General features: G+C 35.2%; 1 protein-coding gene across 2 annotated transcripts in view; it reads left to right on the forward strand.

Moving 5' to 3' along the window:
- LOC135115760 (protein-tyrosine sulfotransferase-like) overlaps positions 1-12,500 on the forward strand; it is a 40,908-nt gene that overhangs the window by 15,109 nt on the left and 13,299 nt on the right. The window lies entirely within an intron of this gene.

Here is a 12,500-nt window from a genome sequence, read left to right on the forward strand (position 1 = left end):
GGATATTTTCTCCTTAAATTTCTGGGTCATTTTCACTCTTATTTTTTTATTAACATTTTTATTCTTGAAGCATCTTGACTTCTCCTTTTTCCTTGATTTTTACGCGCCCATTGTTGTCTTGACGCACAGAAAGAGAGAGAGAGAGAGAGAGAGAGAGAGAGAGAGAGAGAGAGAGAGAGAGAGAGAGAGAGAGAGAGAGAGAGACGCTTTTATCACGTGAAAGGACAGCTATTGTTTTCAGCATCCTGGATGAGAGAGAGAGAGAGAGAGAGAGAGAGAGAGAGAGAGAGAGAGAGAGAGAGAGAGAGAGAGAGAGAGAGAGTAACAGGAATGGGAGTCTTGGGAGAGGGGGAGAAGAGGTGACTGGTTTGCAAGTGGTAGTGAAGGGAAGTGGAATGTAGTAGTAGTAGTAGTAGTAGTAGTCGTAGTAGTAGTAGTAGTCGTAGTAGTAGTAAAAGAATAACGAAGAAATAAAAGAAAGAAGGAAAAGAGAGAGAAAGAATAAGGAAAAAACAATTAAAAATACAAATAAAGTAAGCAAAAAGAGAAAGAAGAGGAAGGGAAGGAGAAGGAGGAGGAAAAAATTATTAAATATTCAAACGCACCGTAATTATTTAGGTTACTTTCTTACCTGTGTTTACCTGTTACCTGGGCAAACCTTTTAGTTGTTTCTAGGGCGATATATGACCTTATTTGTGTGGCTTATTATTCAGTCAGCTAGTCAGTCAGTCATACATACATACATACTCTTAACGTTTACAAATTTATTCCCTTGAAATTTGGATGAGTCTTGTGTCCCCTTGTCTCCTTGTCTCCTTGTCTCCTTGTCCCCTTGTCCCCTTGTCCTCGTTGCCCCGTGTTTCCAGGTGACAGACAGGGCAGGTGACAGAGTGAAGTACAGTACAAGCCACGTGCATTAGGTAAAGAAAGTGATTCAAGGTATAAATTAGTCTGATGAGTGTATACCTGTGTAATTACCTATGTGACTTGCTGATTTGACCTGTTCTCGTTAAGTCATGAGTACTTTGCGTGTTTTTCTTTTTAGTTTGTTTTGGTAATTGTATATTGCAGCATTTATTTTGTTTATTTATTTATTTATTTATTTATTTATTTATTTATTTATTTATTTGTTTGTTTGTAATGATGGTGATTCAATATTTTTTTCTTTTTTTTTTTCTTTTTTATTTGTGTGTGTTTTTCTTGGTGATTCTGGTATTCGTCTCACTTCTTTGTTGTTGTTGTTGGTAGTGGTGGTGGTGGTGGTTTTGGTGATCATTGTAGTGATGATAGTGGTGGCTTTGGTGTTGGTCGTGGTGGTGGTGATAGTGGTGATGGTGGTAAAGGTAGCTATTTACAAACGCACGTAGCAGATCTGTTCAAACACATCACAGGTGCTAGGGGGGGGGGCAGGGGGGCAGGGACAAGTGTCTGTAGGAGTGGGGTGACACCTGTGCTAATCACCTTCATTTGAAATCACCGCACCGTGAGTCACCCTGCCCACACCTGCCTGCCACCCTCATTTTTTTTTCTTTCGTTATTTATTTATTTATTTATTTATTTATTTGTTTGTTTATTTATTTGTTTGTTTGTTTATTTACTTAAAGCATCGTACTTTCTTCTTGTGTAGTTTATTTGTTCGTTTATTTATATTTTTCTTGTTTTTTTTTTCTATTTACTTCTATTTACTTATATCTTCACCTTATCTCACCTTCCCCACCACCCTTGAGTCAGCCATCTATCCACACACACACACACACACATACACACATACTACATCACACACACATCCTCACCTCATACCTCACCACCAGCCAGCCGCACCACCTCCAGCATGCCGGCCCTGTGATGTAGAGCTCCCTCACCGCCTCCTTCATGCAAACCAACTTATATGTCTTTAAACTCCACCTGACGTCTTCCACTTAATTCATCTATTCACACACACACACACACACACACACACACACACACACATACATACATACATACATACATACATACATACATACATACATATTAACTTATTCCTTTCATTTGTTGTCCTGTTTATTTCACACCTGTATGACTTGTATCAATGAGGGTCACTTATTCCCATCAGGTGAGGTAATTAGAGGTACCTACATAGTGTTACGAGGCCCCTACCTGTGTTTATGTTACCACCACCTGTTTAATTAATGGTGATGGCTGGACAGGTACGAGAGAGAGAGAGAGAGAGAGAGAGAGAGAGAGAGAGAGAGAGAGAGAGAGAGAGAGAGAGAGAGAGAGAGAGAGAGAGAGAGAGAGAGAGAGGTTTATGTGTCTGTTGCATTAGGGGAGGGAATTAAATGTGTGTTACCTGTACTTAAGGGAAAGCTGTTACCTGTGAAATGACTTCGTGGGTGACTTAAATTACTTATTAACTTAGGTGTGTTGCTTATATCCACTTGTTTATTTGTTTATTTGTTCACTTGTTGACTGAATGACTAACTTGATGGCTGACTGATTAATTGATGTCCTTACGTGTGTGTGTGTGTGTGTGTGTGTGTGTGTGTGTGTGTGTGTGTGTGTGTGTGTGTGTGTGTGTGTGTGTGTGTGTGTGCTCCCATGGAATTTAATTACCTATACTTTCCAGGGATGGATGATACACACACACACACACACACACACACACACACACACACACACACACACACACACACACACACACACACACAGGATCGACGTTCTGCCTTGTTACGTACATGGTGACGTCACAAACCCAGTAGCCAATAGGGACGGAGAATGGCCCCTACGTCACCACTCTCTCTCTCTCTCTCTCTCTCTCTCTCTCTCTCTCTCTCTCTCTCTCTCTCTCTCTCTCTCTCTCTCTCTCTCTCTCTCTCTGAGCTTTTTGTTTTGTTTTCATCTCATTTCCTTTGTTTGTTTGTTTTCTCCAATGTTTGTTTATGCTTCACCTTACTCGCTATCCTTGTTTTTACTTCTTCTTCTTCTTCTTCTTCTTCTTCTTCTTCTTCTTCTTCTTCTTCTTCTTCTTCTTTTTCCTCTTCTTCTTTTTTCCTCTTCTTCTGGGTTCCCCTTCTGCTTCCGTGTTCTCCATCCATTAATTAGTATTTCCTCTTTCGTATTAAAGGTTGCATGCTCCTCTCTCTCTCTCTCTCTCTCTCTCTCTCTCTCTCTCTCTCTCTCTCTCTCTCTCTCTCTCTCTCTCTCTCTCTCTCTCTCTCTCTCTCTCTCGCTCTCTCTCGTTACGTGGCGATCTTAATTTTCGCCAGCAGCAGTAGTAATAGTAGTAGTAGTAGTAGTAGTAGTAGTAGTAATAATAATAATAATAATAATAATAATAATAATAATAATAATAATAATAATAATAATAATAACTCGCCACTTCCCCACTATTCTCTTCTTCAATATCTCATTACCGGTTCCGAATTATAGCTTTTATAGACCGGATTCACATTCCCCTTTAAGAGAGAGAGAGAGAGAGAGAGAGAGATAGAGAGAGAGATTATAGCGTGGTTGATTACTATGACAACTGTATTGACTGACTGAACGTGTTGAGACGGCATCACTATCATCACCATCACCACCACCATCATTATTATCATCATCATCATTTTCACCACCATCATGCATTTTCTTTTTTTCATCGTCACCATCATCGTCATTGCCACCATCACCATCTTCATCATCATCATCATCATTATCAACACCATCCTACGTACAGTTTTCTCTTCGTCATTATCATCACAGTCATCATCGTTCACTGTCACTAATCATTATCAGCTGGATCAGAAGAAAGTCACGAAGCAATGTAGAGATTAACTTTGGCTGACTGACTGACTGGCTGACTGACTGACTGACTGACTGACTGGCTGACTGACTGACTGACTTGCTGACTGAAAAATAAGGAGAGTTATGTAATCTTTTTTTTCTCATAGCTTTTAATTCTATCTTTATTTTATTCCTGTGCCTTACTCGTGACAAATGCGCTCTCTCTCTCTCTCTCTCTCTCTCTCTCTCTCTCTCTCTCTCTCTCTCTCTCTCTCTCTCTCTCTCTCTCTCTCTCTCTCTCTCTCTCTCTCTCTCTCTCTCGTCTTTAAAATAAAAAGGAAACTGTAAACACAACACAGAATTAGTAATATGTATGTATGTATGTATTTTTATTATGCATTTGTCTTTCATTCAAACATTCATTCAGTCATTCATTCATCACAAAACTTTCCTTTCTCATAATACTCCTATTCGTCTTCTTTATCGTTGTTCATTATTCGTTCCTAATCACGGCTTCCATTACGACCCTGGCAACTATAACTGTTTATATATATGTTCCCAAGATTTTTGTATTAGCATTTTTCACTGTCCAAGATTGATATGATAACGTATAGCTTTATTATATTTATTTATTTATTTATTCATTTATTTATTTGTTTATTTATTTTTATTTTTTTATTTATTTATTTATTTTTTTTTTTTTGTCTCGTGATGTAAGCATGATCGTGTGCTTTACTCAGTTCCTGTGTTCCCGTACTCAGAATGCTCCAATTATCGTACCTTCTATTTTTTGTGATATTTTTTGGTGCAGTTCGGCCTTTTTTTCCTCTTTTTTTGTCTTATTGGTATGTTTTTTTGACGTGTCTTTAATGTCATAGTGTTTTTTTATTTGTTTTATGTTATTTAATGTGTTTTGAGTACCACGAACTGCTAAGCATCGCATCATACGTTTAAATGATCTTCTCCTTAGGTCCTGTATTCAAAAAGTCCTGCAACTCTCGTACCTTGAACTGCCGAGTATCGTACCTTACCTTTTGCAGCGAGAAAGTCATATCGTATGTTAAATGCAAGGTTGCGTATTTCTTGTTTATTTTCCTTATTCGTCCTTGTTTCAATGTGTTTTATTACAGTGTGGTGTCAGATTGCTCTCTCTCTCTCTCTCTCTCTCTCTCTCTCTCTCTCTCTCTCTCTCTCTCTCTCTCTCTCTCTCTCTCTCTCTCTCTCTCTCTCAGTTTGGCAATAGAAATGAGTGTAAGTGAATGAATGTAGCTTGGTCAATCAGTCAGTCAGTCAGTCAGTCAGTCAGTCAGTCAGTCAGGGAGTTTAGGCTTACTAATAATACGAAATTCAGATTTTATGGGTACCCTAATTTTAAACCTCTCTCTCTCTCTCTCTCTCTCTCTCTCTCTCTCTCTCTCTCTCTCTCTCTCTCTCTCTCTCTCTCTCTCTCTCTCTCAAATGGTTCTTCTTTTAAGTTAGGAACATATCCTTATTATGGAATGGACATTTTGATATTGAAAATCTGGCTTCTCCTCACGACCTCCTCCTGGGTGTCCTCGTACTCAGTCAGTCAGTCAGTCAGTCAGTCAGTGTGCTTATAATCCCTCCTTCTCCTCCTCCTCCTCCTCCTCCTCCTCCTCCTCCTCCTCCTCCTATGTGGCCTTCCTGGTGCCCTTGTTGAGGTCACGAGAGACATTTGTTTGTGTGGTGGTGGTAGTGGTATTAGTTGTTGTTGTTGTTGTTGTTGTTGTTGTTGTTGTTGTTGTTGTTGTTGTTGTGGGAGGAAAGATAAGAGGAGGAAAACTATAGAGCGTATTGTTTCAGTCCTGTAAGAGAGAGAGAGAGAGAGAGAGAGAGAGAGAGAGAGAGAGAGAGAGAGAGATTAGGTACACTATTCATTATTATCTCAATTTCAACAACTAATTAATGTAATTGGCGGCCATATTTTGTTTAATATCCTAATTATTGTTAATACTTCGTGGAGAGAGAGAGAGAGAGAGAGAGAGAGAGAGAGAGAGAGAGAGAGAGAGAGAGAGAGAGAGAGAGAGAGAGAGAGTACTGATGCCTTCATTAATGATTCTCAATGCACCGAGGCTTTTGCTATTATTATTATTATTATTATTATTATTATTATTATTATTATTATTATTGTTGTTGAGCTACATGTAATAACAACAACAGCATTTATCATCACTACTATTCTCTCTCTCTCTCTCTCTCTCTCTCTCTCTCTCTCTCTCTCTCTCTCTCTCTCTCTCTCTCTCTCTCTCTCTCTCTCTCTCTCAGTCCTACTGTTGCTGTCTTTTTTTCTCTCTCTTATTCGAATTACTTTTTTGATAACTTGTGTGCGGGGGGAAGTAAACACACACACACACACACACACACACACACACACACACACACACACACACACACACACACACACACACACACACACACACACACACACATACCCTTGAGAGGAATGTTTGTCTCAATTTCCGCCATTGCAAGGCTGAGGAACTGGTAAAACAGATTCTCTCTCTCTCTCTCTCTCTCTCTCTCTCTCTCTCTCTCTCTCTCTCTCTCTCTCTCTCTCTCTCTCTCTCTCTCTGTGTGTGTGTGTGTGTGTGTGTGTGTGTGTGTGTGTTAAATTCAAATTATTTCAAAAAATTTAACGCAGGTCCGGACCTGTACAAAAAATTGGAAAAAAATTTTCAGATAAAAATTTTTCAACTATAGTTACAGATGATTATATTATGAAATGCAAAAGAAGAATATTTATATAGAATATATATACCAATTGAAAAAGTGTGTTTTCCAAGTGTCTTTATTTTGAATAAAATGTTAAATACGTTTTTAATCTAAACCGATCCCCGAAAAACTCAAAACACTATTTTACATATGTATAAAGGTTCTTTTCTAACTAAAGAACATATCACATTTGTTAGAGAAAAATTCTTGTAATTCAATTTTTTTCAAAAATTTTAACGCAGGTCCGGACCTGTACGAAAAATTGAAAAATATTTTATGATAAAAATTTTTCATCAAATGTTACAGATGATTAAATTATGAAATGCAGAAGAGGAATATTTATATAAAAGGTACATATCAATTGAAAAAGTGTGTTTTCCAAGTGTTGTTATTTTGAATGAAAAGTCAAATATGTTTTTAATCTAAACCGATCTCTGTAAAACTCAAAATACTATTTTACATATATATAAAGGTTCTTTTATAAGTAAATAACATATCACATTTGTTAGAGAAGAATTCTCGAAATTCAAATTTTTTTAAAAATTTCAACGCAGGTCCGGACCTGTACGAAAAATTGGAAAAAATTTTCTGATAAAGATTTTTCGTCTAATGTTTGAGATGATTAAATTATGAAATGCAGAAGAAGAATATTGATTTAAAATGTATGTATCAATCTAAAAAGAGTGCTTTCCAAGTGTCTTCATTTTGTATAAAAAGTTAAATATGATTTTTATCTAAACCGATCTCCGAAAAACTCAAAACACTATTTTACAGATGTATAATGCTTCTTTTATAAGTAAAGAACATATCACATTTGTTTGGGGAAAATTCTTTAAATTCAAATTATTTCAAAAAATTAACGCAGGTCCGGACCTGTGCGAAAAATTGAAAAAAGATTTTCAGATTAAAATTTTTCAAGTATGGTTACAGATGATTATATTATGAAATGCAAAAGAAGAATATTTATATAAAATATATATATCAATTGAAAAAGTGTGTTTTCCAAGTGTCTTTATTTTGAATAAAATGTTAAATACGTTTTTAATCTAAACCGATCCCCGAAAAACTCAAAACACTATTTTACATATGTATAAAGGTTCTTCTCTAACTAAAGAACATATCACATTTGTTAGAGAAAAATTCTTGTAATTCAATTTTTTTCAAAAATTTTAACGCAGGTCCGGACCTGTACGAAAAATTGAAAAATATTTTATGATAAAAATTTTTCATCAAATGTTACAGATGATTAAATTATGAAATGCAGAAGAGGAATATTTATATAAAAGGTACATATCAATTGAAAAAGTGTGTTTTCCAAGTGTTGTTATTTTGAATGAAAAGTCAAATATGTTTTTAATCTAAACCGATCTCTGTAAAACTCAAAATACTATTTTACATATATATAAAGGTTCTTTTATAAGTAAATAACATATCACATTTGTTAGAGAAGAATTCTCGAAATTCAAATTTTTTTTTAAATTTCAACGCAGGTCCGGACCTGTACGAAAAATTGGAAATTATTTTCTGATAAAGATTTTTCGTCTAATGTTTGAGATGATTAAATTATGAAATGCAGAAGAAGAATATTGATTTAAAATGTATGTATCAATCTAAAAAGAGTGCTTTCCAAGTGTCTTCATTTTGTATAAAAAGTTAAATATGATTTTTATCTAAACCGATCTCCGAAAAACTCAAAACACTATTTTACAGATGTATAATGCTTCTTTTATAAGTAAAGAACATATCACATTTGTTTGGGGAAAATTCTTTAAATTCAAATTATTTCAAAAAAATTAACGCAGGTCCGGACCTGTGCGAAAAATTGAAAAAAGATTTTCAGATTAAAATTTTTCAAGTATGGTTACAGATGATTATATTATGAAATGCAAAAGAAGAATATTTATATAGAATATATATACCAATTGAAAAAGTGTGTTTTCCAAGTGTCTTTATTTTGAATAAAATGTTAAATACGTTTTTAATCTAAACCGATCCCCGAAAAACTCAAAACACTATTTTACATATGTATAAAGGTTCTTTTCTAACTAAAGAACATATCACATTTGTTAGAGAAAAATTCTTGTAATTCAATTTTTTTCAAAAATTTTAACGCAGGTCCGGACCTGTACGAAAAATTGAAAAATATTTTATGATAAAAATTTTTCATGAAAAATCTAAATATCTAAATGGATATATAATTTATATGGATATATAATTTATATATCCCTATTCTTCTTCTCCAATTATTGATTTAATCATTTATAACCTCCAATGAAAAAATCTCATCGGAAATTTTTTTCAATTTTTTTACTGGTCCGGTCCTGTGTTCAAAATTTTGAAAAAAATTTGAATTTAAAGAATTCTTTCGTAACAATTGTGATAAGTTCTTTACGTAAAAAGGAACTATTATACATATGCAAAATAGTCTTTTGAGTTTTTTTAAGCTACTGTACAGATAAAAATCATATTTCACCTTTTATAAAAAATTACGACGAGTAGAAAACACACTTTTTAAATGGATGTATAATTTATATATCCCTGTTCTTCTTCTCCAAGTATTGATTTAATCATTTATAACCTCCAATGAAAAAATCTCATCGGAAATTTTTTTCAATTTTTTTTACAGGTCCGGACCTGCGTCCAAAATTTTGTAAAAAAATTGAATTTAAAGAATTTTTACGTAACAATTGTGATAAGTTCTTTATGTAAAAAGGAACTATTATACATATGCAAAATAGTCTTTTGAGTTTTTTAAGGTACGGTACAGATAAAAATTATATTTCACCTTTTATAAAAAATTACGACGAGTAGAAAACACACTAAGGTTACAGATGATTAAATTATGAAATGCAGAAGAGAAATATTTATATAAAAAGTATATATAAATTGGAAAAGTGAGTTTTCCAAGTGTTGTTATTTTGAATGAAAAGTCAAATATGTTTTTAATCTAAACCGATCTCTGTAAAACTCAAAATACTAATTTACATATGTATAAAGGTTCTTTTATAAGTAAATAACATATCACCTTTGTTAGAGAAGAATTCTTGAAATTCAAATTTTTTCAAAAATTTTAACGCAGGTCCGGACCTGTACGAAAAATTGGAAAAAATTTTCTGATAAAGATTTTTTGTCTAACGTTTGAGATGATTAAATTATGAAATGCAGAAGAATATTGATTTAAAATGTATGTATTAATCTAAAAAGAGTGTTTTCCAAGTGTCTTCATTTTGTATAATAAGTTAAATATGATTTTTATCTAAACCGATCTCCGAAAAACTCAAAACACTATTTTACAGATGTATAGTGCTTCTTTTATAAGTAAAGAACATATCACATTTGTTTGGGGAAAATTCTTTAATGCAAATGTACTTGCGTAGTTTGTTCTATTGTTCGTATGGCTTTTGTCCGTCTCTCTCTCTCTCTCTCTCTCTCTCTCTCTCTCTCTCTCTCTCTCTCTCTCTCTCTCTCTCTCTCTCTCTCTCTCTCTCTCTCTCTCTAATGTCTTAAAGCGCATGGAGAAAGAGAGAGAGAGAGAGAGAGAGAGAGAGAGAGAGAGAGAGAGAGAGAGAGTGATTAAGGAAGATAGAAAGAGAGAGGAAGGAGAGCGAGAGAGGAGGAGGAAGGGAAAGGCAAGGACAGAAGAAAGAGAGAGAGAGAGAGAGAGAGAGAGAGAGAGAGAGAGAGAGAGAGAGAGAGAGAGAGAGAGAGAGAGAGAAAATGACGTCAGGGGATTAAAACAAAAAAAAAAAAAAAAAAAGAAAGAAAAACGAGAAAAACGACAGAAAACAGTGAAGGAGGAGGAGGAGGAGGAGTAGGAGGAGGTAAGATAGTGCGTAACTTACTAACCTTAATGGCTGAAGGGAACGAAATAAGAGCTGGCCTGGTGAAGTGTCTGGGAGGAGGAGGAGGAGGAGGAGAAACTCTTCTGAAGACACGAAAAATTAAGTCACAAACACTCACAGCATTTTTGGGTCTCAAGAGCAGAGGTGTGTGTGTGTGTGTGTTTCTGCTGGTGTGTTTGGGTGTGTGTGGATACGTGTGTCTTTTAGTGCGTGTCTGGGTAGGTGTGTGTTTGGGTGTGTTCGGGAAGGCGTGTGCGTTTGTGTGTTTGGGAAGGTGTATGTGTTTGGGTGTGTTCAGGAAGGTGTGTGTGTGTTTGGGTGTGTTCAGGAAGGTGTGTGTGTGTTTGGGTGTGTTCAGGAAGGTGTGTGTGTGTTTGGGTGTGTTCAGGAAGGTGTGTGTGTGTTTGGGTGTGTTCAGGAAGGTGTGTGTGTGTTTGGGTGTGTTCAGGAAGGTGTGTGTGTGTTTGGGTGTGTTCAGGAAGGTGTGTGTGTGTGTTTGGCTGTGTTTGGAAAGTGTGTGTGTTTTGTGTTTAGAAAGTGTGTGTGTGTTTTTGTGTTTTGATTGTGTTCAGGAAGGCATGTGTGTTTTGGTGTGTTCGGGAAGGTGTGTGTATGTTTAGGTGTTTGGGAAGGTGCGTGTGTATTTTGGTGTGTTTGGGGTTATGTGTTAGCAGGTGCCAGAAGAGAGATGTATGTTATCTATCCATGTATCCATCCATCCATTATCATTTGTATCTATAGAACTTATCTTCCAGTTTTGGATTATCATTTTTGGCATGTCTTCTTAAGGACTGGCACGTCGATGAGCCTTTTCTCTCTCTCTCTCTCTCTCTCTCTCTCTCTCTCTCTCTCTCTCTCTCTCTCTCTCTCTCTCTCTCTCTCTCTCTCTCTCTCTCTCTCTCTCTCTCTCTCTCTCTCTCGTTCTTTGTGTTCCCCCTGACCCTGTCCCCTTCACACACAATTACATCATCCTTTTTCTGTTTATTCATCTTTATTTTTGAACCGGTTATTTTATTATTATTTTTATTATTTATTTATTTTTTTACATAGTTATTATTATTAATGTTTTTAGTCCACCGCCACTCACAGGCAGGCCAAGGGCAGAATACATTACCAGGAGCGTTAGCAATAAAAAAATAAATAATAGAAATAAAAGTTTGACCTGCAGTAATAAATAAAACTGAGACTTCTCTCCTTTTTTTTTATTATTATTATTATTATTATTAGTCAGCCGCTAGAAAATGTTTGTGTTAATGTTAAGGTGACGGAAAAGAAAGTACTCTTCTTTTTTTTTTTGTTACTGCCGTTGGAAGCGACAAAAGAACAAAATACTGGTAACTGCTACTATTGCTGCCTACTGTTACTGCTGCTGCTATGATAATAATAATAATAATAGTAATAGTAATAGTAATAAACCATGTCCTAATATAATACAAAAGAACGATTAAAGAAAGCAATAACAGCAGTAACAACATCAATACTACTACTACTACTACTACTACTGCTAATGATAATAATAAAAATACTGATAATGATAATGATAAAGCATGTTATAATAATGCAAAAGAACCGTGGAAGAAAACGATAACAGCAGTAACAATAACACCAATAATAATAATAATAATAATAATAATAAGAAGAAGAAGAAGAAGAAGAAGAAAAAGAAAAAAAAACATCTAATATACGTACATTAAAAGAAAGCAAATAATTAACAACATCAGCAACAACAACAGCTGCAACCGTACACGCCAGCCTCAAATGCTTAATGGAAACTGTGAACATTCATCTAATTACGTCTGACTAACTAGACACCGAGGCTCAGGCAGGGGAGTGTCTACCTCTCACCACCGACTCAAACACTCGAAACTGTAAACAATCTGAAAAAAAAGTATAAAATAAATAAATAAATAACGAAAACAAAAAACAAAATGCTCTATTAACCTTGCATAGGCTTTAGTTTGATTGTGTTCTGTTATGATCTCTTGTTTTGTTTCCATCGCCAGAGAGAGAGAGAGAGAGAGAGAGAGAGAGAGAGAGAGAGTTTATCCAGTTCATTTATTTTTTTCCTGTTGACAACGTAACTTATACAGCAACAATATTAATTTGCCAGATACCTTTGTGTAGTAGTAGTAGTAGTAGTAGTAGTTGTTGTTGTTGTTGTAGGGGGAGCAGGAGGAG

Source organism: Scylla paramamosain, chromosome 29 (genome assembly GCF_035594125.1).
Source record: "Scylla paramamosain isolate STU-SP2022 chromosome 29, ASM3559412v1, whole genome shotgun sequence".
NCBI classification, from domain to species: domain Eukaryota; kingdom Metazoa; phylum Arthropoda; class Malacostraca; order Decapoda; family Portunidae; genus Scylla; species Scylla paramamosain.